General features: G+C 43.2%; 1 long non-coding RNA gene across 3 annotated transcripts in view; it reads right to left on the reverse strand.

Annotated features, from left to right (window-relative positions):
* Positions 1-12,685: 12,685 nt before the first annotated feature.
* Positions 12,686-24,981, reverse strand: part of LOC124722983 — a 145,141-nt gene continuing 132,845 nt past the window's right edge. For all 3 annotated transcript variants that reach the window (XR_007006472.1, XR_007006474.1, XR_007006473.1), the window contains exon 3: positions 12,686-13,008. This is a non-coding gene — a long non-coding RNA (uncharacterized LOC124722983). The remainder of the gene's footprint in view (positions 13,009-24,981) is intronic.

The following is a 24,981-nucleotide window of genomic DNA, read 5'->3' on the forward strand; positions in this document are numbered from 1 at the left end:
CTGATAGCCAAGGTGTGATCATACAGAATCTATCACAAATTTAGAGGTGGCTCAATTTTTTACTAGTGGAACTGAATATGTTATACTGTGCAGCAAGGTTTTGACATAAACAAAAGTAGTATAGGGTGTGCCCAAAAAGAGAGAATAGTAGTACTACTAACATTCACAATATATGTGAATTTTTAAAACGATACGAGTCCGCAACGCTGTTAGTTTGACTGGCAATAATGCTGTTGTTTACAAGGAGGTCTGTGGCTGTACAGTCTGAAGGTGATGAGCAGTGAGTTTGTCATCATTTCTACTTGATTTAATGTATGACAACTGACATTAAATGTGGATAACTGCAATTTAATTTCCATAATAAGAAAAAAGAAACCAATAGTATCTGATTTTAAGATTATGTGTGAATGTCTGGGGCATTTCACATTATCTAAATATGTAGGTATTGAAAAATATGAAATGGGACAAACACATAGTATCTATAATATGGAAGGAGAATGGAAGGGTTACATAGTTTGAAGGGATCTGGGAAAGTAACTGTGCATCTATAAAGAAAATCACATACTGGACACTATGAAACCAACTCTAGACTACTGCTCTAGTATTAGGAACCATTGTCAAGTACATGTGACAGCAGACATTGAATTAATCCAGACACATGCTGTTAGGATTGCAACAGGTTTTTATAGCTCCCTCAAAAGTATGACACAGAAGCCTGAAGAACTTAAATGGGAAGCTGTAGAAAGAAGATGACACTGTCCTTGTGAAGTCCTATTGGGTAAACAGAGGACTGGTGTTCATGGAAGAATGTGCAACAGTTCTCTCTACTACCGTCATGCATATTCTATGATTGTGGGAACAAAACAAGAGAGACTAGGGTACATACAGTAGCTCATAAACAGTAATTTTTCATGACTCAATATGTGAGCCATCACAATATCTGACTAAAGGAGAGAATCTCTTCTTGCTCATATTTCTCAAGAAAATGTTAAGAGTGCTGTTCTCCCTGAATATCTGTATGAAGCAAGCAGACAATACAGCATCATGTTGTAAGATCCAATAAACACATTTGTAATGGATTTGCTTAGAACGCAGAATTATTTTGAAGACTTTTATAGGCACTATCTACAGTATACACTTTCATCAATATAAAGTTTTTTTCTAAGTTAATATACAAATTCACTGATAACTTCAATGACCTCTGGTAGTCTCCTTTCCTGTCCTAACCAGTTTTAGATATCTTTCTTTTCTGTTTTATCTATTTTAGTGATTTACAGGCAAGAATGGAAAAAACTACATTTTTATTGACTGGAAATGATCCCCTGGTCAAGTTATTGTTGCTGCCTCTTGTCCAAATGTCAATAAGGGTACAAGACATGTATTGTACAGGTTAGTCTTGGAAGCCTGTGGAATGTTTGATCTTAAAATACCTGACATACTTCATGGTAGAATTTGAAAACTTTCTTATTCTATTGATGATCTATTGGTATACGGTATTTGTAGTGGCATACTCCAGGTTCAGTGCAGAAAAACTAATACTCAAATAGATAATGAACAACAAGTTTACCACTAGGGAAAAAGTTCAGTCTTGTCCACCTAGGGGCATAAATTCAAACTTATGAAACACTGCTGATAGTTCAAGTCAGAGTTTAACTGTTCATTGGGATTGGCTAGATTCCAAACAATATGATAGAGTCCAGGTTTTAAGGACCACATGGTGAGATGACTGTCTCTAACACAATCACTATACAAACCCAGATACTAAAGTCTGGGAGGTCCTGAGCATTGAGAGGCCAAGTCTCTTAAGTTTCCAGGAAGAGGACTTGCTGGTGGCTCCACTTAGTTCTGGAAGGTTCCTATCTCAGGCTGGTTAGCTGGCTGGCTGCAACTTCTGGATATAACCTGGGGCAGTGACTTAAGTGCCAGAGGGTGGATGAATTGCTTGTGACCAAGTGACAAGGCAGAAGCAAATAGGACCACACTTTCTGCAGCTTGTAGGATCAATACTGCTGCCTTCTGTCAGTGAGGTGAGTGCCTGGTGTAATTGTGGTGGTGTCCAAAGTTGTTCACCATAACATGGCTTGTTATTGTCATTGTCGTACAGACATACACTGTTCTGCTTGTGCCATCATGGTCTCTGAGCTCTTGCGCATATGCAACCCATGGTGCAGTACTGTCATGCTGGAATGCTATGTGCTTCAACATAATGACATAACATCCTTCCCCTCATCCCATCCCCCACCTCCCAGAGGGGTGATGTTGGCACATCTGGGCATCCAAGAAGTGAGCATTGCTGCTGCTGCTGTCCTGAGGACACAGTGACCCAGAGGGGCTGATCTCAGCAACCATGGTGATGGGGATATCAGCTGCTGAAGAGGTGCTGGCTGGGAGACGTATCTGTGGGGATTGTGGCTGTTGGGTCTGGAGGTTAGGGCAGTGTTTTGTGGCAGCCACCACTCCCAAGGGATGTGTGGACCAGATCTGGAACAGAAATCAAGGAGAAATCCTCCACTGGGGCACCCGGAACCTTTTGAAGGTGTACTTGATTGATGTTCTTATGGGAACTGCCAAAGAGGAATGTGACGTGAGGTGGCCTCTTGAGAACATCAGTGCCCACATATCATCCTGTAAGGTATACTGATGGCAGTGAGGATGCTGGGGAGGAAGCATGTGAGTGGTGGCATGGATTACGGAGAGCTGGGACCATTGTGGTGGACCATGTTGTCTTTCTGCCAGGCATGATGCATCCTGTGGCATGAAGTGGCATGAGGCAAGAAACAAGGTAAGTGTCTTCAATACCTACATATTTAGATAATGTGACATGCCCCAGACATTCACACTTAGTCTTACAATCAGATACCACTGGTTTCTTTTTTCTTATTATGGAAATTAAATTGCAGTTATCCACATTTAATGTCAGTTGTCATACATTAAATAAAGTAAAAATTATGACATGATGTTGGTGCAACTTTGCCATCTGGATCTTGAAAGTGCAGACAAACTTTTCCACCATCCTGCTGCATGCCAGATGGAATAGTGCCATATGGATCAAAGTGATGCCATTCCTTTCACAAAAGTGGCAAAATTCTTTTGTTAAGCAGATAGAATGGTGTCATATGGACCAAAGGAATTCCATACTCCAAAATCGGAAAATTCTGCCAATGATTGACATCTGTTGTCTGCTACATTGGCTTCTGACAATCTGTCTATGGAAATAAAATGTATATTAAAGTTCATATGGTATTTTCTGAGGAAGTCAGGAAGCTAATTATGTCCAAGAGACATAGGGGAATTTGCTTTCTGCCTCAACCAAATGGAACCTGGAAAAAGTGAAATCCAGATGACTCCGAGACCATGCCTTGGGCCATGGCAAATACCAATGTGCTCAGGATGGCCTGCTTTCTCTGTCACATATGGCGTGCCACGATCATGTGTTCGATATCTTTGTCAATGCCTTTCCAGAAGATGTGTGACCATCTGCCAATGACCTTGGTGCAGCAACATCAATACTCAGCAGTTGAGTGCCTTTAAAGTGATTACTCTGTTGTGACTTTTGTCTCTTAGCAGTAGGAGGATGTTTCTGAGTGTGGATATTCATGTCAACAGTCCAGTATGCCTGGATCTTAGAGTGCATGATAAGTTTGTATTCTTCCAGCCAACAAACTGGTAATGGAGGACTGGGTCCTTTGGTGATCTGTGGATGATGGTTGTGGCATCTATTGGCAAATGGGTGATGGCAGCCTCTGCCTCTGTGTCTGTATGGAAGCAGACCACCAGTGCAGCATCAAAGTCACGGGTCTGCCATTCTGGGAGATGGGACATTGTGTCTGCATTTGTGTGCTGTGCTGTGGAATGATAATGTATATTGTAGTGATACACTGAGAGGAACAGTGCCACTGTTGCAGGCACCAGGCAGTCCTAATCGGCATGTTAGCATGAGAGTTAAACAATAGCAGCAGTTATGTTTTTAGCACAAAGATGATGGCCAAAGCTTTGTTTCTTATTTGACTATAATTGCGTTGTGCCAGTGTCAGAATTTTGGAAACAAATGCAATTGAGCACTTACACTGTTGATTTTGTGAGAAACAATAATCCCAAAGCCATAGTCTGATGCATTTGCCACAACAATCAGCAACTGCACAGGTTTGTAAGCCATGAGATAAGTTGGCTGGAGTGACACTTATTTTCAGTTCCTTAAAGCCTTGTCACAAGTGGGGGACCAATGCCATTCACCATTTTTGCAAAGAAGTTGAATGAGTGGTTCACCAATGGCCGCTTCATGAGGAATGAATTTTTAGTAGTAGTTCAACTGGCCCAACACTGCTTTTAGTTGTTTGGTATCCCTTGGGACCAGTAATTTTTGTATGGCTTCTGCAAGTGATGTGCAGAGGGACACACCCCTGAGGATGTTCAACTTGTGGTGAAAAAAACAGCATTTGTCATTGTTACACTTCAGTTTTGCTCATTGGAACATGCCGAATAAGTCTTCCAAACTTATTGCAAGATCTGGTTTTTTTTTTTTTTTTTTCCAGTGGCAATGATATAGTACAGAAAACTGGCCATACCCGGAATTCCCTGTGTTAGGTGTTCCAAGTGTCTCTTAAATATAAGTGGTATGCAGGTGATGCCAAAGGATAGGTTATTTTATTGGAAAAGGCCAAACAGCATCTTAATGGCTGAGATAACCTTGGAGGCTTCATCAAAGGGTAGTTGCAGGTCAGCATCACTAAGCTCAATTTTTTAGAACAGTGTGCCACTAGCACATTTTGCCAAGATGAACTCAATCTTTGGGACAGGATAATCATTGATGACATGCTATGCATTGACAGTAGAGTTAAAATCCCCACAAATTCTCAAAGATCGATTTGATTTCTTAACTATCACAATAAGAGTAGCCCACTGGCTGTTGGTGTCTAGTTTCAGGATTCTTCTCTCTTGCAGTCTCCATAGCTTGAGGCAAAGCTGTGCGCTGATAAATCTAGGCATCACTGAGGGCTGCAGCGAAATGGGTACTTCAAAGTCAGTGATGCTGGTCATCTTGTGGGAAAACACCAGGGCATAATTTGTAAAAAGCTCTTGAAGATAGGTACCTAATATGAATCGTAGGATGTGGTTCGTTGAATCATGGACTTTCAAACCCAGAGCATTAAAAGACTCTAAGCCCGAGATGTTAGTAGCCCACATAAAGTTCATGAAAAAGCTGCAGGCCAACAGGGATGCTGCATGATACTGAATCTGAGCACTGAACTGGCTCTTCACATTAGTGGTGTCATAGCTGTAGCTTTTAAGATGCATAGAAAATGGCAGGAGTGGTGGTGAACCAAGGTGTCTCTTTGTGTCCTAGTGCACAATAGTTGTGGAGGACCTAGAATCTATTTGAAAGGTGATGGTGAAGGAGTTGATGATCACTTCTAATGTCAAAAGCTTATCAGAGGTGGGCAACATGGCCTTTACATGGAGGACACCCAGGCTGTGTACATAGCCCACATCATCCAAGTCAGAGTCCAGGTTGTCCATATGAGTATTATTCCCATTCATTTTGAGGGAGGACCAGCAAAGTTCAGCCTTATGTCCAGTTTTACCACAGGTTTTGCACTTCACCCAGCGAAAGTAGCATTTCTGGTGCTGATGCGTGCAGTTACTGCATGAGGTTAGCTTCAGGTCGTGGCTATTATCTCCGATGCCCTGCCTAGAGGAAGACTTGACCAATGGATCAGGCAGGCTTGGGGATGAGGCTGAGCCTGGGCCTTATGGGTGGGGTGGATGGTAAACATCTGTGATGGGTTTTGTTGTGCTACTGAGCACCTGATGGACGGTTCAAAAGCCCAGATGAGGAGGAGGTACATGGTGAACAATGGGCCATTTAATTTGAGTAGGACTCTCATCTGGAAAATGTATGAGGGTCATATCGCTAACCAATGATTCAGCATATGACTGCTCTGAGTACTGGAACATTGAAAACAATGATATTGGGAAAGTCCTTGCAGTTGTTCTATCCACTCCATGTAGTACAGTCTGTTTAACTTATGAAAACTAAAAAGTTTATACCTGGTGGTTGCTACCTGAACTTGTCAATCAAACTAGTCCAGCAAATATGTTTTCATATGTGCATAAGGAACACCATGTGATTCTACTTAGGGTTTTAACTGCTGCTTGATGCTATAGACATAAGCCCCTACATGGGTCAACAAAATAGTATACTGCTGGGTATCACCTGAGATCCCAAGTGTTATGAAATGTTGTCTAGGTGTGTGATGTAGTTGGTCCATAGTTCTCCTTCCATGTCAACTGCTGGAAATGGTAGTGGTGATGCCATGAAGCCCTTCACCATGGAGTTATGGGGTATAAGTAGGTACTATAATACCGAATAATATACCCATTACTAAAAACACTGATGTATTGTACTTGATGGCATAACATATACAGCACAAAGACAAAGAAAAGGGTGCCAAGACGTGGGTCTCTGCTTGACGCTCCAAAGAACATGGCAAAGAGAAATCAAACCTTCGTAGCTGGTGACTGATGTTTAACTACTTCTGTGAACGTAGCCACATAGACACCCCTACCCCTTGCAGTATGGAGTACTCATTGGTGGGTGGGGGCAGCAGGCCGACAGGCAGATGCATGATTGGTAACTCCTTGGCATCATCTGGGATCGCCAGCAATGGCTGTGCTCACAGCTCAAGGGGGGGCCACTGGATGGTGTAGTCGTCGAATCTCTGAGGGTGGCAAAGGTGTCGGCTGTCCCTGGCGTGTGGGTGTGGTGAGGAGATCTGTGACGCACATGGCACACGGAGGAACACGAACTCGTTAGGGCACACAAATGCTCTGACAGTACGTTAGCAGAATCACTTTGGATGGTGATAGAGAGGTTTGTGATGTCCTCCAGGGAAATGTCCACCTGCAGTTCAATCATGCAGGTCTCCGGTGGAAGGCCTTGGTCAGTTCTGGGTAGGGGTGCTGAGAAACCTCTGAATGGGGAGATGGAAGGGGTCAGGGGTTTGTGCCGACCTGGTGAGGGGGGCACGGCAGTGTGGGGATAATATGTACTTGGTTGGGAGTACCTTGATGTTCCCGGCGTGGGGGGAGACGTCTGAGAGGGGCTAAAGAGGTTGACAGAGAGCTGTTGGTGTCACTGGACTCAGCTCGGGATGAATTGGACAGTGAAGGTTGGAGCACGAAACCTCGGAAGGGTGAGCCGGGAGTGCTGCAAGTTGCACGGAGCCTAGAAGTGGTAGCAGCTGGGGGGAAATAAGGGAGCTCAATTGTGGGCTGTGGATGTGATTAGAGGAATTTGTGTCCTTGACAGGAAGGGGTGGGGACGTCAGCTCCACATACGCTGGTTTTAACCGGTGAAGTGATACAGTGACTGGGTTGCCTTTGACCTCGATGTCTAATGTCTAGTCTGTGCATTTAATAATTTTATGTGGGCTAGTATAGGGAGACTTTAGGTGAGTCTTCACTGTTCGCGGGATGTATGTGTGCAGGGGAGTGTAGCTGGTGGCAGGGGGGGGGGAGGGGAGGGGGTGTAGAAGTTTAGAGCAATGCAGTTTGATGCATTCGAGTAAGGTGGGTAGCTCGGAGAGGATGGGTTCAGATGAGGGATTGACTAGCTCACCAAGTAAGACGAGTGTCTGTCCGTACACGAACTTGGCAGTTGTGCCCTTCAACTCTTCCTTGTAAGTGGTGTGGAGGCCAAGCTGTACAAATGGCAGTGCCTCTGTCCATAGCTTTCCGTGGCATCGAATCACATTCTTTAGCGTCCTGTGCCATCACTCAACTAATCCATTGGATTGGGGGTGGTAGGCTGTGGTGTGAACATGGGCAACGCTGCAAAGAGCGCAGAGTGAGTTGAACAATGTGGACTTGAACTGGCGACCTTGGTTGGTGGTGATGGTGGCAGGGGATCCAAAACGAGCAATCCACATGGAGAAGAATTCTCGTGCTACAGTCTCTGCAGTAATGTTCAGCAGGAGCCCTGCTTCCACCCACCGTGTCGTCCTGTCAATTACTGGAAGGATGTACCTGTAGCCTTCGGAGGGGGGGATGGGGCCCACTAAGTCTATGTGGATATGTTGAAACCGGCTTGTGGGTGTAGGGAAACTATACAGTGGGGGTATGGTATGGCAAGATATTTTGTTCTGTTGGCATGGTGTACAGTTGCGGGCCCACTCTTGGCAGTTATGCTTCATGTTGTGCCAAACAAAATGTTCCGTCACGAGTCTTGTGGATGCGCAGATGCCAGGGCGTGCTAAATTGTGGAGCTTGAGAAACACTTTGTGCTGTAAGGCGCGCAGGATGAATGGTCGTAGGGTCCTGGCAGATTCATCGCACCAGATCTCGCCAACTACGCCCAGGGAAGTAGTGCGTACTGGTTTGAGTGACGAGTTTTGGTCGGATATCAGTGTCAAGAGTTCCTCGTCCACTGCTTGCAAGGTAGCAAGGTTCGGTATACCAAAAAGTGACGTCACCGCATCCACTCGCGATAGGAAGTCTGTGACGACGTTGTCGGCGTCCCTGATATACCGCACATCAGTGATAAACTGTGATATGAAGTCGAAATATCGAAAACGGCATGGGGGCGGGTCTTTCGGGGGCTTCTGTATGGCAGCAGCTAACGGTTTGTGGTCCGTGGGTACATAGAGTCCTCGGCCCTTGATCTCTGGACAAAAATGTTTGATGGCCCTGTAGACCGCTACTAGTTCATGATGAAGGCAGAGTACTTCTTCTGCACATTGTTCAATTTCTTCGAGAAGAAACTCAGCGGGGAGGTAGGGTCGCTGAGCGTTTGGCACAGGACGGCGCCTACCGCGTCTGTAGTTATGAATAATTCTGCGGCCAGGTGAGGGTGTGCTATGGTAAACGCTGAGGCCAAAAGTTTTTTTTAATTTCTCGAAAGCGGAGTTCATTTCTTCTGTCCAAGGGACGGGTCGTGTGCCTGAAGTTAACTGTCCTGCGAGCGCATCCGTAAGCGGAGCCTGGACTTCTGCCACGGCAGGTAGGTGCTTCCTGTAATAGTTTATTGTTCCTAAGAAACGGTGCAGTTCCTTGTAAGTAGTTGGACGTTGCATCTCTAACACTGGTTGCATTTTAGCGGGTGGAGGGGTAATGACCGCTGATGACACCACGAACCCGAGGAAGTCGACGGAGGTCAGGTGTAACTGCACCTTCTTATTGTTTGTTTCGATACCTGCTGCCTGCAAGGTATCGAGTACAGTTTTTACATGGGTCTTGTTGTCCTCTAGTGAAGGGCTGAACACGTGGATTCGTCTAAATAGGTGAAACAGAAATCGAGGTGACAGAGAACCCCATTTATGAATTGCTGCCAAGTCTTGGCTGCGTTACGAAGACCGAAAGGCATCTAACGGTATGCAAAGAGGCCAAAAGGTGTGGTAATGGCCATCTTTTCAACGCCTTCAGGTGCCATAGGTATCTGATGATACGCACTTTTGCAGTCGATGACCGAAAAATAACTACAGCCGGACAGTGCATGTGTAAAATCGGCTATGTTGAATACAGGGTACTTGTCAAGAATACTGCAGGCACACATTCTCTACTAAATGTATTGGTGTAGACCACATGCTGGAGGAAGGCTCCAGGACTTTGGCTTGTAAAAGCTCAGTAATTTGCTCCTTTGCGGTCTGCATGAGTTCAGGTTTTAAGCATCTAGAGATTGGAGATCTGTCGGTTAGGCGCAGTTTGTGGATGGTTCCGTTTGTAACGACCGAGACTGTTGGGTCGATGCATGCGGCCACGTACTTGTGAGCACTCGTGTGTTGTGCAGCAGCCTGTTGGAGTGGCGTGAGGTCAATGTGACTAGTGTGGTTTGGCAGGTCCGAAGTATTCTGAGGGTGCTGTTCGGTTGTCTTCGTGTCAGCTGTTTGTGTCCTTGCTGACGTAGTGTGCTGTGTGGCCGTAATGTGAGTTGGTGGCGCGACGGACGTTTCTAGGGAAGATGTCTGCCACACAGGGGTGACAAACGCTTCCAGAGTCGGCGAAAAAAGTGCGTTATGCTTGCGTGTAGTGGAGGCCTTGTCTTTAGTTAGCGGGTCCGGCACAGGAGGCGTCACTGGCAGGGAGGGAGTACGAGCATCAACCACGGTGTTGGAAACTGGTGCTAGTGGCGATGTGACAACTGCTGCGCATGAGACGTCACTGTTTGTGCGCGTGGTTGTCATGGTAATGGCTGGATATTTACAAATATCCATATCTGTGGGTTGCAGCTGTGCAGAGTCTGCCAAGGGAAGATTAGCACTGTGTGTGGGTGGCTAATCACTGTTCGCGCACTGAATCAAGGCACTGGTACTAACCTTAGTATCGTGCTCTGTGATGCATTGCTGTAGCGTCTCGATGTGGTGTCTGGCAGCCGTAAGCTCAAGCATAACCTTTTCCACGCGACATTTGATCTCGTGCTGTTCCTGTCGTAAACGTGTCCTCTTGTGTCTCGGCGAACAGTTTGTCACTAGTTTGTCGTAAAGTGGTTGAGAGCATGTCACGCAAACTTATTAGGTGGGAGTATGAACCCAAGTTGGTATCACACGCACTCGCAGTGGCGCACTCTAAATGTTCACCTGAGGGTTCATGAAAAATAGTGTTGCACCCTATGTTAGGTGAAAATACATGGTGTTTAAGAAAGTCAGTGCCCAGAATCGGTTCTGGAATGTCTGCCACCAGAAAAGTCCACTTAAGCACGCACTTGGGGGAAAGGTGTATGGAAAATGACGTCGAGCCTACACACTTTAGACGCGTAGCATTGACCACTCATAATTGTGTACGGTGTGGTTGGATGTTTGCTGGTTTCATCAACAATGGTAGCAAAGACACGTCTGTGCCCGTGTCAATGAGGAAACGAATGCCTGTTACACAGTCTTTGATGTACATGCGAGTGCACTTAGGGAGTGGCGCCTGGCCTTTTCATTGCAGGTGGCGGCACCTAGACCAACCTGCACAGTGTGTTTGGGTGGTAGTAAGGAGGGCTGCAGCTCTTAGCGCCCAATCCGAACTTGGTATGGTAGTAGCAGAATGGGTAGTGTTGTGGGTGCTCTTGGGGCTCTGGATCATCGGAAGTGTTGAGACTAGGGGGAAGGGGCGGAGGTGGTGTAGTCACTGCTGTTTGTGCGGCTTGTAGCTGGTTCGGCTGGCCCAGTGAGTTGTGCCCGGGGGAGGGGGGTGGGGGGTGGGGGGGTGGGGGGGAAGGTTGTAGCGCGGGGGGTTTTCTGGGCGTGGAGTTCAGGCTGGAAAGTGGACTGTGCTCGGTCAGCGGCGCGGATGCTTTCTTCAGTTGATTGATCTTCGTGGTTGGTGATGGCAGTTTGGACAGAGAGAGGCAGTTTCCCAATCCATATCAACATGAGGGTGTCATTGGGCAGGGCCCATTCGTTGACGAGGAGTCGTAAGCATCACCACAGCTGTGACGGAGTTTTGTCAGAGGTGCTCCTCGTAGATGAGGTTCTTTTCCGTTGACATCTGGGTGACACGTTCCAATATTATCTCCTTGGCAGTTGTGTATTTGTCTACCTGTGGGGGTGCGCTTACTAAATCATGGATCAGGTCTACACGGTCGTGGAGGTTGGTATGTATCTTGAGTCATTGTTGAGCGAATAGCATTGAAAAGTTTGTTCTGCGAGAGCAAACCAGAATTCGGGGTGCTCTAGTGTGAACGCTGGTAGTTTCGGTAGCCTCTCGGGTGGCGGCAGTTGGGAAGCGACCGATAGCTTAGGTGCAGGTGCGGATGTCAGGTCCCATGCGGGGGGGGGGTTACTGTATCTTCGTGGTGCAGACGGCATGCTTGGTGGCAATGTAAAAACAGGTGGTTGGGCATTAGGGTAGCTCGGCACAACGAAGCAGTCAACTGACATGGCTGGCACAACAAGTGTTATGGTACATGGCTGAGCATTAGGCCAGCATTCACAATTGATGTTACTTGGTCCCCTGGCGGAATAGTTCACTGTGCTCGACTGGAGCGGGGCGGTACTGCATGACCACAGTGCATTGTTTACAATGTTCATATGGCGCATATAAAAAGAGGTTCCATGAACTGGTACAAAAGAGTCCTGAGGTACGTTCACTGGCGAAGGTATGGTAGCACTCACATTATTAGAGTAACTCCCTGACAAGTCAACAGAGGTGTTCGTGAACTGTGCAACTTGTTGCTGTGCCACATTCGTGGAAGGATACTGTTGAAGTCTATACGGGACAGAAGCAGGTTCATCTACAGAATTAACACTGTCTGCTTGCACACTGTAATTAATGTTTTGTTGCACTGCTGTAGATGTAGGAGATGTGAAGGGGTTGTTCCGCTGGTGGGATTCATATTTCGGCATAACATGGGGGAAGCATGGCGTCACAAAACTAGAGTCACTCGGAATGTTCTCTAGGTTATGAACTCAAAGTGGTGTGGAAGAAGGTTCCAGTGATGTAGCATGAGCTGATTTCACTGTTGCATGGTGTTGGAAATCCAGCAGGTTAAACACGCTTTCTTCATTGTGCTGGTCGATGCTGAACTAGGAGTGTGTGTTGCCCATGGTCATGGTCTCTGTGAGGCGGTTGAGTCAATGGATGTAAATAGTGTTTTTTGTGATGCGGTAGTCCCGAACACTTAACTCATGCGAAATGGTGGAATAACGAACTCAGGGTCACCAATATGGGGTATAAGTAGGTACTATAATACTGAATAATACACCCATTGCTAAAAACAGTGATTTATTGTACTTGATGGCACAATGCATACAGCACAAAGACAAAGAAAAGGGTGCCAAGACGTGGGTCTCTGCTTGATGCTCCAAAGAACATGGCAAAGAGAAATCAAACCTTCGTAGCTGATGAGAGTCGATGTTTAACTACTTCTGTGAACTTCACCACAGAGTCAATGCAACACAATCTGTTGGAGACCTCAGGTGACTTGGTTATGGCAGCCATCTTATTCATCGTCAGTTCATGTGCCTGCTGCATGGTCTGCAGTGCCCGTTGCATGTTTTTGGTGGTCATGTCCTAGTGGCCACTGACATTCTGAAACAGAAATCTGATTTAAGCGCATCATGTATGTGGAAAAACACATAAAAGCACATTCTGGCTGAGGTACGGCACAAAAGTACAGGCCAATTCACAAAGAAAGTGCATCACCAACTGAAGTGGCCAACACCTGGTTTGATGTGGAGAAATTAACACTCGGATGCAAAATGAATAATAATTCTATTGCAAGAAGTAAAAATTCATTCTTGTCCACCTTGAGGCATAAATTCACAAGATCACAAAAAAAATTGTTAAATACTCAAAGTCTCTGTCTTATTAAATGCTGCTCATAATTCAAGTCAAAGTTTATCTGTCACCTGGGATGGGTAAGTACAAACTGATATGATAGAGTCAAGGTTTTAAGGACCATGTTGTGAGACAATTGTCTCTAATAAAATCAAAATATGAGCTGAGATACTAAAGTCAGAGAGGTTTTGGGAGGTCAGGTCTCTACAATGCCAGGATGGGGAGTTGCTGGTGACTCCACATAGCTCCAAATGGCAGTAATCCCATGTTTGCTGGCTGGCCACAACTGCTGTATATGAGGCAGAACAGTGGTTTAAGTACTGGCAATCAGGTGAATTTCTTGCTAACTATATCTGACTGAGAGATATTGCAGAACCAAATAGGTCTGCACTGGCTATGCCACCTAAGTGCAATGTTGCTAACAGGGCTTGTTATTGTTATTGCCATAGTGACACACTCTGTTTTCCTTGAACTGTCATGGTCTATGTACTCTCAGGCATATGCAACTCATGGTGCTGTAATGTCATGCTAGAACGCTAAGTGCCCCAATATAGCAGTACAAAGCAAAAAGACAATGCTACAAAAAAATTAGAAGTTGTCCACAATCTGTTTCTTCATCTTCAATTTGTAGATGGCATTTTGAAGAAGATATATTAAACACTAAATATACTACCTGGGACATGCTGACTCATAGACCCAATGATACTAACTTCTTAATGTCAGAGATTTATTTTAGTTTTCACTGCCACTCCCATCTCATCTCTACCATAACATCACTGGAAAAGGCTAAGGCATTAGATATAAGATTCTTCATTTTAAAACTTCATCCATTATTATGATGTATAGTAGTAATGACAGAGAACAGCCTAGTTGGAACCTGTTCTTCATTTCAAACCAATTTGATTTTCTGTTGTGAACCTGTACATTATGTAATGATTGTATGCTTTGCATGATGTTTTTACACACTTTTTTACATATCAGACATTCTCATATATGCTTGGGTCGTCCATATGATTTCTTAACCCTTTGCTCTACATGATGCAGACACAGTGTGTCTTTGTGTGCTCTCCTTTAAAGTGCCACCAACCGGGCAGTGAGTGCACCACAGAGAATTGCTAGATGAGTCCACAGACCAACAATGGCATGTGCATTAAAACAAAAAGTATGCTTTCATTCAAATATGTTTACATAACATTCACAATACAAAATGTTTCATTGTTGATATTTTTTGAAACTCTGCTTCTGTCATCATTTCACTCACATTGTTTACAAATGAATCACTGTCATCATCAAATTCATTGTCACTATTGTTTTCACTTACATAATCCTCTAAAAGCACTAAAAATTCTTCCTCAGAAAGGACTTTGTGTGAAGAACAAGCCACTTTATGTCTACTAACTTGAATGCAATATGTACAAACTTTCAATTCAACTGCTACATTTCAACATCAAGTTAACACAGACTTCCCTAGATGACAGTACTATGCAGCATTGATGCCTAGTTACAGTCAGGTTTGAGAATGGATCATATGAGACCTACAAAAAAATTGTGTCAAATTGAGGCTTGACATCAGAGTGGAAAACAAAGTTTGCAATGTTGAGCACCACTCTTCATTGGAGTGGAAAGGCTTAATGTCCACAAGTATTTTATTTTGCGCCAAGTACTTCTTGTAAAGAACTATTGTGATATAAGCAAGTTCAGTAATTAACATACAAGATCAGAACTCATACTGTTATGTTCTCAAGTTTGGGTTCAACAGATTTTTTTGTTCTACCCTCGAGGATTACAGGATGTGACAGAAAAGTTAAATTTTATTAGTTGGGGCACTTCTTCCTGTCACCTTCATAACTACTGGGATGATGATTCCTTGTTTCCAGTTGCTGGATACTACTACATTTTCTTTCCATATTCTTTTGAGCACACTGTACAGTCATTGCTGATCAATCCATCCTACTGTTCTGATCGTGTGTGTGTGTGTGTGTGTGTGTGTGTGTGTGTGTATGCCTGATACCTTGTTGTATTTCAGTTCATAATATATGGCTGTCTTCACTTCCTGGTGGGTCATATTATCTGAATTTGTGCAACCAGACTTGTGTAACCCATCAGTTAAAAAATTGTTATTCCCTTTGCAATTCAGTAGTCTCAATGTATCTTTCAAACTCATTTGATGTTAAAGTCTCATGTCTTAACTTCCATCACCAGGAAGCTCAGCTAATTGGATAGATTTGTTATCAAGCCATCTCATCTCAGTTATGCTATATGGTTAGTTTTATTAGTGTCTTGTGTTATTTTTGTAGCAATCTCTTCTTTGCATTTCTGCTTAACAACAGCAATCATTAGTTTTAACCATTTTCTTTTATTTTGTCTGTAATCAGACTGTCATACTCACCAATAACTAAGGATGCCCAACATAAGGTAGCAGGAAGCAAACCCCCAGCTACAAGCTCTGTGGCTGAAGGAAAATGGCCTGCTTACATGCTTGCCATGGTCACATCACAATACAAATGACAAGTTGGGTAATTTCCAAAATAGAACCACAAAGGGTTTATTCATGAAAAGGGATGTACATTTGAGGCACCAAGGGAAAAAACCACTGCACGTTAGTTGGTCAGGTGCCAGCGAGCAAAAGAGACTAGCATCTTCACTCAGGCCTGTGCACCACGACGTCTGAGGCACCATGTGACCCTCTCATGCTGCCCCATTGGCCAAGGTGGGTGAACAAAGTTTACCGAAGGTGTGCCTTGTTCAGCACTCCATACTGTGAGAACTTTAACAGGAAGACATGCCTTGTTCATCTCTCCTTACTGTGAGAACTTTAACAGGTCAGCGTCATGTGCTAAAGCTATGGGAGACCGTAGCCTATTTTCCCAGCATTCAAGCTTGTAGCATAGAATTACAAAATCTCAATTAAAAATGTTTAAAATCCATTGGTGTTACCCTCTCCAAGTAGGGGGTCCCTGCACACTTGCTTGCATAGAATGTGTGACACAGATGTAAATGCTCTGAACTGGATCCAACCTAACACAGTGGATGATGCCTAATTAATCTTACCATAGCTTGGTTTGGACTGCAGTTTAGAGAGTTTATAAGTTCTGTCTCTCAGCAGATAAACACATTTACTAATCTTCAAATAACCTTCAACACTTTGTGTTAACTGTTTGATGACTGGAACTGCCTGAGCACTGGCTTTCGGCTGCTTAAATATTGTGTTGCATTACAAAATCTCTGAGAGGATCTGGGCATAGTGGTACTGAAGGATGATAAAGGTAACTCAACTGTTTTGTTACATTATAGTCTGTATTTAGAGAAGGTGTATGGCCTGCTTAGTGATGCTATGTACAGGAAGATTGATCATGACCATACAGCAGATGTGCAATGGAAGATGTGTACACTCCTGTATTCTTCCTTGATACCTCCAGAGACCATCAAGCATTAAGACCATAAGGCAGCATACCACCAAGACTGTATGGTTTTCTTAAGGTGCACAAAGATGGTCTTCCATTATGGCCTATAGTGAGTAATATTGATGCCCCTATATATAATTTAGCCAAATATCTTGCTTTCTTGCTGAGACCGTTGACTGGCAAATTTTCACATAATATACGGAACTCAACTGATTTTATCAACAGACTGGAGAATCTCCACCTATGTAATTCAGATCTTTTAGTGAGTTTTGATGTAGTATCTCTGTTTACAAAGCTACATCTTGCTGATTCCTTGGCACTAATTGGTAAACAGTGTCAAGTGGGCATCACTGCTTTGTCTCAGTACACACTTTCCTCAACCTATTTTATGTTCAACAAAGAATATTTTGAACAGATTGATGACATCACATTGGGCAGCTCCTTGTCTCTCCTGATGTCTAGCTTTTTTATGGAGGATTCTGAGAAACAAGCACATGAATCAGAGGTTCTTAAACCAACTGTTTTTTCAAGGTATGTGGATGATATTTACACATTGTGGCCCCATGGTGAAGTTAAGTTAAGGGAGTTTTTACATCATCTTAACTCCATTCATGATAACATTTGATTTACTATGAAATTAGAGAAACATGGTTGTCTCCCATTCCTGGATGTTTTGGTTATGTGGAAGAGTGGTGACTCTGTGGGATGTTCTGTTAATGATAAGCTCATTTACGCTGATTTGTACTTATACTCTCAAGTTTATATCACCCATCCCAAACCTTGGATGTGCTCAAAATCCTTGTACACAGAGCCCATCAGTAGGATGCAGATAGTTTGCCTAAGGAGCTTCCGCATTTAAAGACAGTGTTCAGAGACAATGGTTACTCTACCCGACAAATTAACATGCATTCTCAGAACTAGAAATGGATAAGTGGATAATGTGCCAGCAAACTCCCCAGCTTTCTTCCCTTCACACCGAGTGGGGTAGCACAGTGGTTAGCACACTGGACTCGCATTCAGGAGGATGACGGTTCAAACTCGCATTCGGCCATTATGATTTAATTTTTTCATGGTTTCCCTAAATCATTTAAGTGAAATGCTGGGATGGTTCCTTCAAGTGGGCATGGTCGCTTTCCTTCTCCAGCATTTTGTAATCCAAAGTTGTACTCTGTGTCAAATGACGTCATCGTCAACAAGATGTTAAACAATAATCTCCTCCTCCTCTTCCCTTTGTTGGAAATATTTACTTCAAAACAGGAAGAATCCTTAGTAATTTTCAGGTGAAAGTGATTTTCCATCCATCATCTATGATTTCAGGGATCAGTGAAGGATAATCTGTAATTGCGGAAGGTAAGAATCAAGAAAATACCTGGACAGTGTGGTATGCCCCATACAAGACAAACAACACACATAGTGGAAGAATGCTACACAGAACACAAACATTGCGCTCTCCTTTCACAACCCAGCAGACCTGCAATTGCAGAACATTGTATCTCCAATGGACTTTCAATGGAGTGTGAAAAATACATTAATTTTGGCCACAGCAACATCTTTTTGGGACTACATTATACAATAGTCCATTGAAATACGCATCATGGAAAATCTAGTACAGTGTGATGGCAGTTACAAGATGGATAACGTGTGGAGTCCCGTCATCTCCAAGATTTGCTCGAAACAAAGACAGACTACTCCTATGGCTGTGGTGAGTGGCAACACCAAAGACAGCTCATCTTCACAGTTCCATCCGCAAAGGTGCTGCTGTCAGGCATTGTGGTCCACCTGTTACCCTAACTCTGACACATGCGCGGGAATACTATCAGTGTGCTACATAGGGCAGAGCAGAGAACGTCTTTGTCTGTCTTCGATGGCTCACCTGAAGATGATAAGCAGGTGTCCAACCAAAATATCATGAGTGAAGCTTAAAATTACCCAATGCAATCCTGAAATCTCTTCAAACATTTAATTCACTGGGAAAATTTTTAATTTCACATGATGAAGGACATTCTACCGAGTAACAACAATAATTATATAGATTTATTTATCTTCGTGCATGTAAACTGTACTTTGGTTACATAAAAGTGAGTGACTTAGGTAACTGGCCTATATTTATTACTTATTCTGTATGTATATAAAACATGTAATGGTCTAATATTGAACTATGTGTGGCTCTAATTATGTCCAAAACACACAAAAAAACAAAGAAAGAAAAGTTGTCATCTCCCAGTTCCTCTCTTTACACATTCATTTATGTTTCTTTCCCTACTAATCCTACCTATGCCACCAACAATCCTACCATTTAATACAACATTTATGTACTGTACCAAAACAATGCAGAGCACAACCCTACACACAAGTTGATAAAAGCATTATGTTACTCTATGTAACATGACAAACTTTTAATCAAAACACATGTTATTACTGACAACTGAACTTAATTTAACTTTAATTTGAGCACAGGACTTCAATAGCATTTCCTTATAATTTCACAGTTGTCACTTCACTCAGTACCTGAAACCTCTCTTTACTGCTGCTATACAAATTTCTTGACATATTCACAGCTTTCTATTGGATAATGTGTCAGCCTGCTCCCCAGTTTTTTAAAGGTGGGCAAATCTTTGGCATGTCTATGGGAAATTTAATTCTGTACTCATATTAAACTCATCTGATAGACGTTGAATCCAGAGTTATTCCCATTACTTCCTTGAATGTCTTGTCGCAGTAAAGTGAGCAGAAACTTCAGCCTCCCTCTCATTCTCTTGGCAGTTCCTTGCTGGATAGCAGTTGGTAGTGCACTCAAATCACCAGCAGGACAGATACATGCAGCTTAGCAACATGCAGCCCTGGCTTTTATTAATTCATCATGCTGCTCCATATATTTTCTACTGTAGTTTTCGTTTTTACAACTGCTGCATTTGAATTGATTTATGTCTACTTTTTTTAAGTCCAGGATTTATTACCATATCATAGGTTTATGTGGTTATATTTCACATCAAATGTTTGCTAATTAACACTTAAATGTGTACAATGTATCTCCTCAACACGCCAATAAAGGTCTCCATCGCCGTTTCAAAACTCCAGACGATCACCTAGCTGCCTCAACCTGGAAAGCTAAAGGGTGCGACCTTCCTTGGAGGTGAGGCCGCCGAAGAGAAAAATTCTCCGCCATCAATCACTACAAAAATGATAGGAAACTACATCGATATCCTCATGGATGGCCGACCAGCCCGAGCTCTTGTGGACTCTGGAGCATCATATTCAGTCATTTTGGAGAAGTACCATACAACAAAACATCTCTGTTGAAGCTGGCTAATGGGAAATATGTAAACCCTACTGGAAGATGTACCATTCATGTGGGTATAAGTGGTCATACACAGCCCTTAGAATTCATCGTCTTAGAAGAGTGTAGTCATGACGTCATTCTCGGGTGGTACTTTTTGAAAGCTTCTCAGGCCATTATAGATTGTTGTCGCTTGAAGATTATACTAGACGAGATGAGATACTGTGGATAGGAATATGCACATCTGAGTGTGTGGAGACTATGTGTGCTGTATGAAGTGATCATTCCTGCAGTCAGCACTAGAAAGGTAACTGTCACATGTCATGCCACGCATCAGCCCATGGACCTTGTAGTGGAGTGTAAGAGAAGGATACCACTGAAGAATAACTTGGTCATCCCAGCCTCTGTCATCTCATTTAAGAACGGATTCAGTGAATTGTGGATAGATAACTGTCGCTAAGAACCGCAGATGCTTCCAAGATGCATGCACATAGCAAATCCTGAGCCATTAATTGAAGAACAGCTGAGTGTCATAGAAACCTCCCATGCTGAGTCTGTGGGCGAAATTAGCGCTACCACATTGAGACAAGATCTTCTAGCTCGACTATCACCAGATCCCACTAAGGAACAACAGAAGAAGCTACTTGTCATTCTTCAAGAGTTCTCTGAATGCTTCAATCCACAGGTGAAGAGCAAATTGGACAAATCGATGGTGAAGCACTGGATTAGCACTGGAGACCATCAACCAATAAGCCAGAGAGCATATGGTGTGTCAGCAATGGAACATCAAATAATTCGCGACAAGGTAAAGAAAATGATGAAGAATGACATCATTTAGCCTTCCCAGAGCCCATGTTTGTCACCAGTAGTCCTCGCGAGGAAGAAGGATGGCAGCTGGCACTTTTGTGTTGATCACAGGAAGCTTAATAAGATAACTAAAAGGGATTTTTACCCTCTTCCATGAATTGACGATACACTAGATTGTCTGAAGGGGACTAAGTTTTTCTCAACCATGGACATGTACTCAGGATACTGGCAAATCAAAGTAGATGAAGCTGATCGTGAGAAAACCGTATTCATCACCCCTAAGGGCCTGTATGAGTTTAAGGTAATGTCGTTTGGTTTGTGTAATGCACCAGCAACTTTTGAATGGCTGATGGATAATCTTCTATGTCACCTGAAGTGGACGATGTGTCTTTGTTATTTAGATGACATTATAGTGTTCTCAGAGACATTTGATGAACATTTAAAAAGACTGACGGCCGTTCTTAAGTGTCTCCAACAAGACGGACTGAAACTTAATTGAAGAAAGTGTCTCTTTGGAGCAAAAGAAATCAAAATACTTGGACACCTTGTGTCAAATGAAGGTGTGTGGCCAGATCCAGAAAAGGTGAGATCTATAATGGAATTTCCAATTTCTAAAAGTATTAGAGATGTGAGAAGCTTCCTTGGATTATGTTCTTATTATTTTCGTTTTATCAAAGACCTTTATATCAAAGCCAGGCCACTCCAAGAGTTGTTAAAAGCTAATGCTAAATTTATCCGGGGTGGTGCTTAACAAAATTTTTCGATGTGCTGTGAAAAACTCTGACAATTGACCCTGTACTTGGTCTGTATGATGAGAGAGCACCTACAGAACTACACACAGATGCCAGTGGGTATGGGATCGGTGCTGTTTTGGTGCAAATTTCGGATGGAAAAGAGAAGTTTATAGCCTATGCTTCTAGAACACTTACAAAAGCCAAGAGAAACTACTCAACTACAGAAAGAGAATGTCTTGCTGTGATCTGGACCAAGTGCAAATTTCGACAGTATTTCTATGGAAGGCCATTCACAGTTGTTACAGACCATTATTCACTTTGTTGGTTGACAGGTTTTAAGGATCCAACAGGACGACTCGCCAGGTGAGCACTACATCTTCAAGGGTATGACATTACCATAGTGTACAAAAGTGGAATAAAACACCAAGATGCCAACTGTCTCTGAAGAAACCCTGTGATAGACCATCAAGACTTTGATGAAGATAGTGACTGTCTTGCTGCACTCCAGATGAGCAGGAGAAGGGTGCCAAGATATCTCAAATTATGCTTGCCTTAAATCGGTCAGAGGATGTGAAAGGACAATTTAAGGTAGTTAATGGATTACTTTGTAAGAAAAACTTTGATCCATTTGGAAATAGGTGGCTACCAGTGATTCCTAAACACATTCACTTAGATGTTCTACAGAAATTCCACGACACACCTGAGGCTGGACATTTAGGATTTATTAAGACCTACGATAGAATCCACAAGAGATTTTTCTGGCCAGGTTTATTCAGGAGTGTCCATCATTATGTGTCACACTGTAGAGAGTGACAGAGGAGAAAGGCAGTTCCTCAAAAACCTCCTGGTCAACTCATACCAATTCCACCAGCCGAAACACCTTTCCATTGTGTTGGGATTGACCTCCGTGGACGATTTCCAATGTCTGCTAGTGTCAACAGATGGATTATTGTTTGCACTGATTATCTGACATGCTATGCCATTACGAAAGCCGTGAAAACAGCCGAAGCATTTGAGGTAGCCAAATTCATCATGGAAGACATTGTATTAAACATGGTGCCCCAAGGTCATTAATTATCTATCAAGGGACATTTTTCCAATCTAATCTTGTGACAGGGATAAACCGTCGGTGCAACATTACTCATCACATGATGACTGCCTGCCATCTGCAAACTAACGGGCTTACTGAACACCTTAGTAGGATCTTGGGCAACATGCTATCAATGTTCATCAATGTTGATCAGAGCAACTGGGATAAGGTGTTACCTTTCGTGACGTTTGCCTACAACATCGCCAAACAAGACCCCACATGATTTACGCCATTTTTCCTGGTGCATGGGCGTGAGGCAACTATGGTGATGAACACTGTGTTTCCATTACATCCTGATGACGTGGACGATGACTACATCTGCCAGGTGTTAACCAGAGCTGAGGAAACTCGGCAGTTAGCTTGACTGCACACGCTGCAGGCTCAAGAAAATGATCGCTGAAGATATGATGTGATCCACTGCCCTGTTGTCTACCAGCCTGGTGACCTCGGCTGGGTCTTAACTCCGGTTCGGAAGGTTGGCCTCTCTCAGAAGCTCATCATGTGCAAGTGCTGAATAAACCTTCATTAAGTGAAGTTAGTTCTAAAATGTATATATTAATGTTGATGTCTCTTCTAATTTTAAGTAATTGCACTGAGCATCTCAGATGTGAATGACACTGGTTGTTAGGCGCTCTCTGGATTTATGAATCAAAAAATATACCTGTTTCATATTGTGATGCATCTTCTGTCACTGCCAAGTGTTTTCCAGGCATGCAGGTTGCTAAAAATGGTGCTGGATGCAACTAACTCTAGTGTATTTAGAAAGTTTGCTTACTGACGAGGGCTATTCAAATTTTACACCTTTGAGCCTTTTAAAGTAAAAGGCCTTAATGCATCCACAGCCCCTGGGATAAACTTTACATAGTAATTACATTTTTCTAAGAATGGTTGTAATTCTATAATATTTCTATGGCATGGAACCACAGAAACACTACCCACTGTTTAAGTGATCTAAAGTTGGAAGCACTAACCCATCCCACAAGTAAGTAACTTCCTTTAGAAGCACTCACATTTGTTGATTTTAATTTATGTCTGTCTACTGAAGACAGCAGAGTGCTGTTTGTATATCTTGGAGTTGTTGCTTTAACAGTCTGCTTGTTGTTATTATGTTAGCAATATATTAAATACAACAAGGAATGGATGCAACCAGTTGTTCCAAACATCTTTGAAACATTGCTGGTGTGTTTGCTACTTCACGTGGTAGTTGGTTGTACAAATACAACCAAAAGGGTGTACATACAAGGTCAGTCACATGTTTGATCTCAACATGCAATAAACACTCACAGATGGCAGGTGGCAACACTAGCAATGGAGTGTATCTAAAGAGTGTCAGGGAGACGTGAAAAATGACACAGTTATTGCTGTAATGCAGAAACAGAGTGATTAATCTGAAGTCGAGAAGTGAATGATAACTGGCTTTTGGGCCAAGGGTGGAAAAATTTCCAAAATGGCTAAGTTTATAAACTGGTCATATACCACGCATTATGCAAATATAGTACAAGGGAAACTGTGGTGCACCATGGGCCATAGATGACAGGGACAAACAACAGTTGTGGAGATGTGTATGAGTGAATAGACATGAAAATACTGAGCAACTCATTGCAACTGATCAAGGGGCTACCAACAATATCCCCTCAGTAAATGCTCAGAGCCAATATTGATGCACTGCACTTCTGCATGTGCCTGGTTCTTGCAACCATGCTAACTGCTGTTCATTGGCATTGAAGGCTGGAATTTTCACACCAGTGCCACAACTGGACATCCACTGAGTGGTGACAAGTGGTCTTTTCAGAGGAATAATGTTTTATGCTCCATTGGCACGAAATGTCTGAAAGCAAGCACCTTGCAACAATCATCAGGAAGGTCCAGATGGAAGGAGGGAGTCTGGGGAATGCTTTTGTGGCAGTCTCTGGGTGATTTCATCATTCTGGTAGGTGCAATTGGTCAAAAAAAATATCCATTTATCCTTGTTGACCATGTCCACCGCTAAATGTAGTTTGTTTTTCTTTGGCACAATGGCACCCACCATCAGGGCAATACAACTTGTCAAACAGCTCTCAGTGTATGTGCATGGTTCAAAGAGGACCAGGATGAGTTTATCACATTCCCCTACCCACCAAATTTCCAAGATTTAAATTCAGTCTAGAATCTGTAGGAGCATCTTTATTGGGCTGTCCATGCCATTGATACTCAACCAAAAAACCTAGCACAGCTGACCATGGCACTGGAATCACCACTGCTCCACATTGCCGTTGGCATCTTCCTGAGCCTTTGCTGACTCTCTCCCAACATGTGCTGCAGTGGTCCATGCTGTGAAAGGCTTTTGACTGGTGGCCACATTACTGTGATTGAACAGTGTACTACCATTATGTACAGTGATTCTTTATAGAATAGCAACTGCATTAGCAGATC

This window comes from Schistocerca piceifrons, chromosome X (genome assembly GCF_021461385.2).
Source record: "Schistocerca piceifrons isolate TAMUIC-IGC-003096 chromosome X, iqSchPice1.1, whole genome shotgun sequence".
Classification (NCBI taxonomy): Eukaryota; Metazoa; Arthropoda; class Insecta; order Orthoptera; family Acrididae; genus Schistocerca; species Schistocerca piceifrons.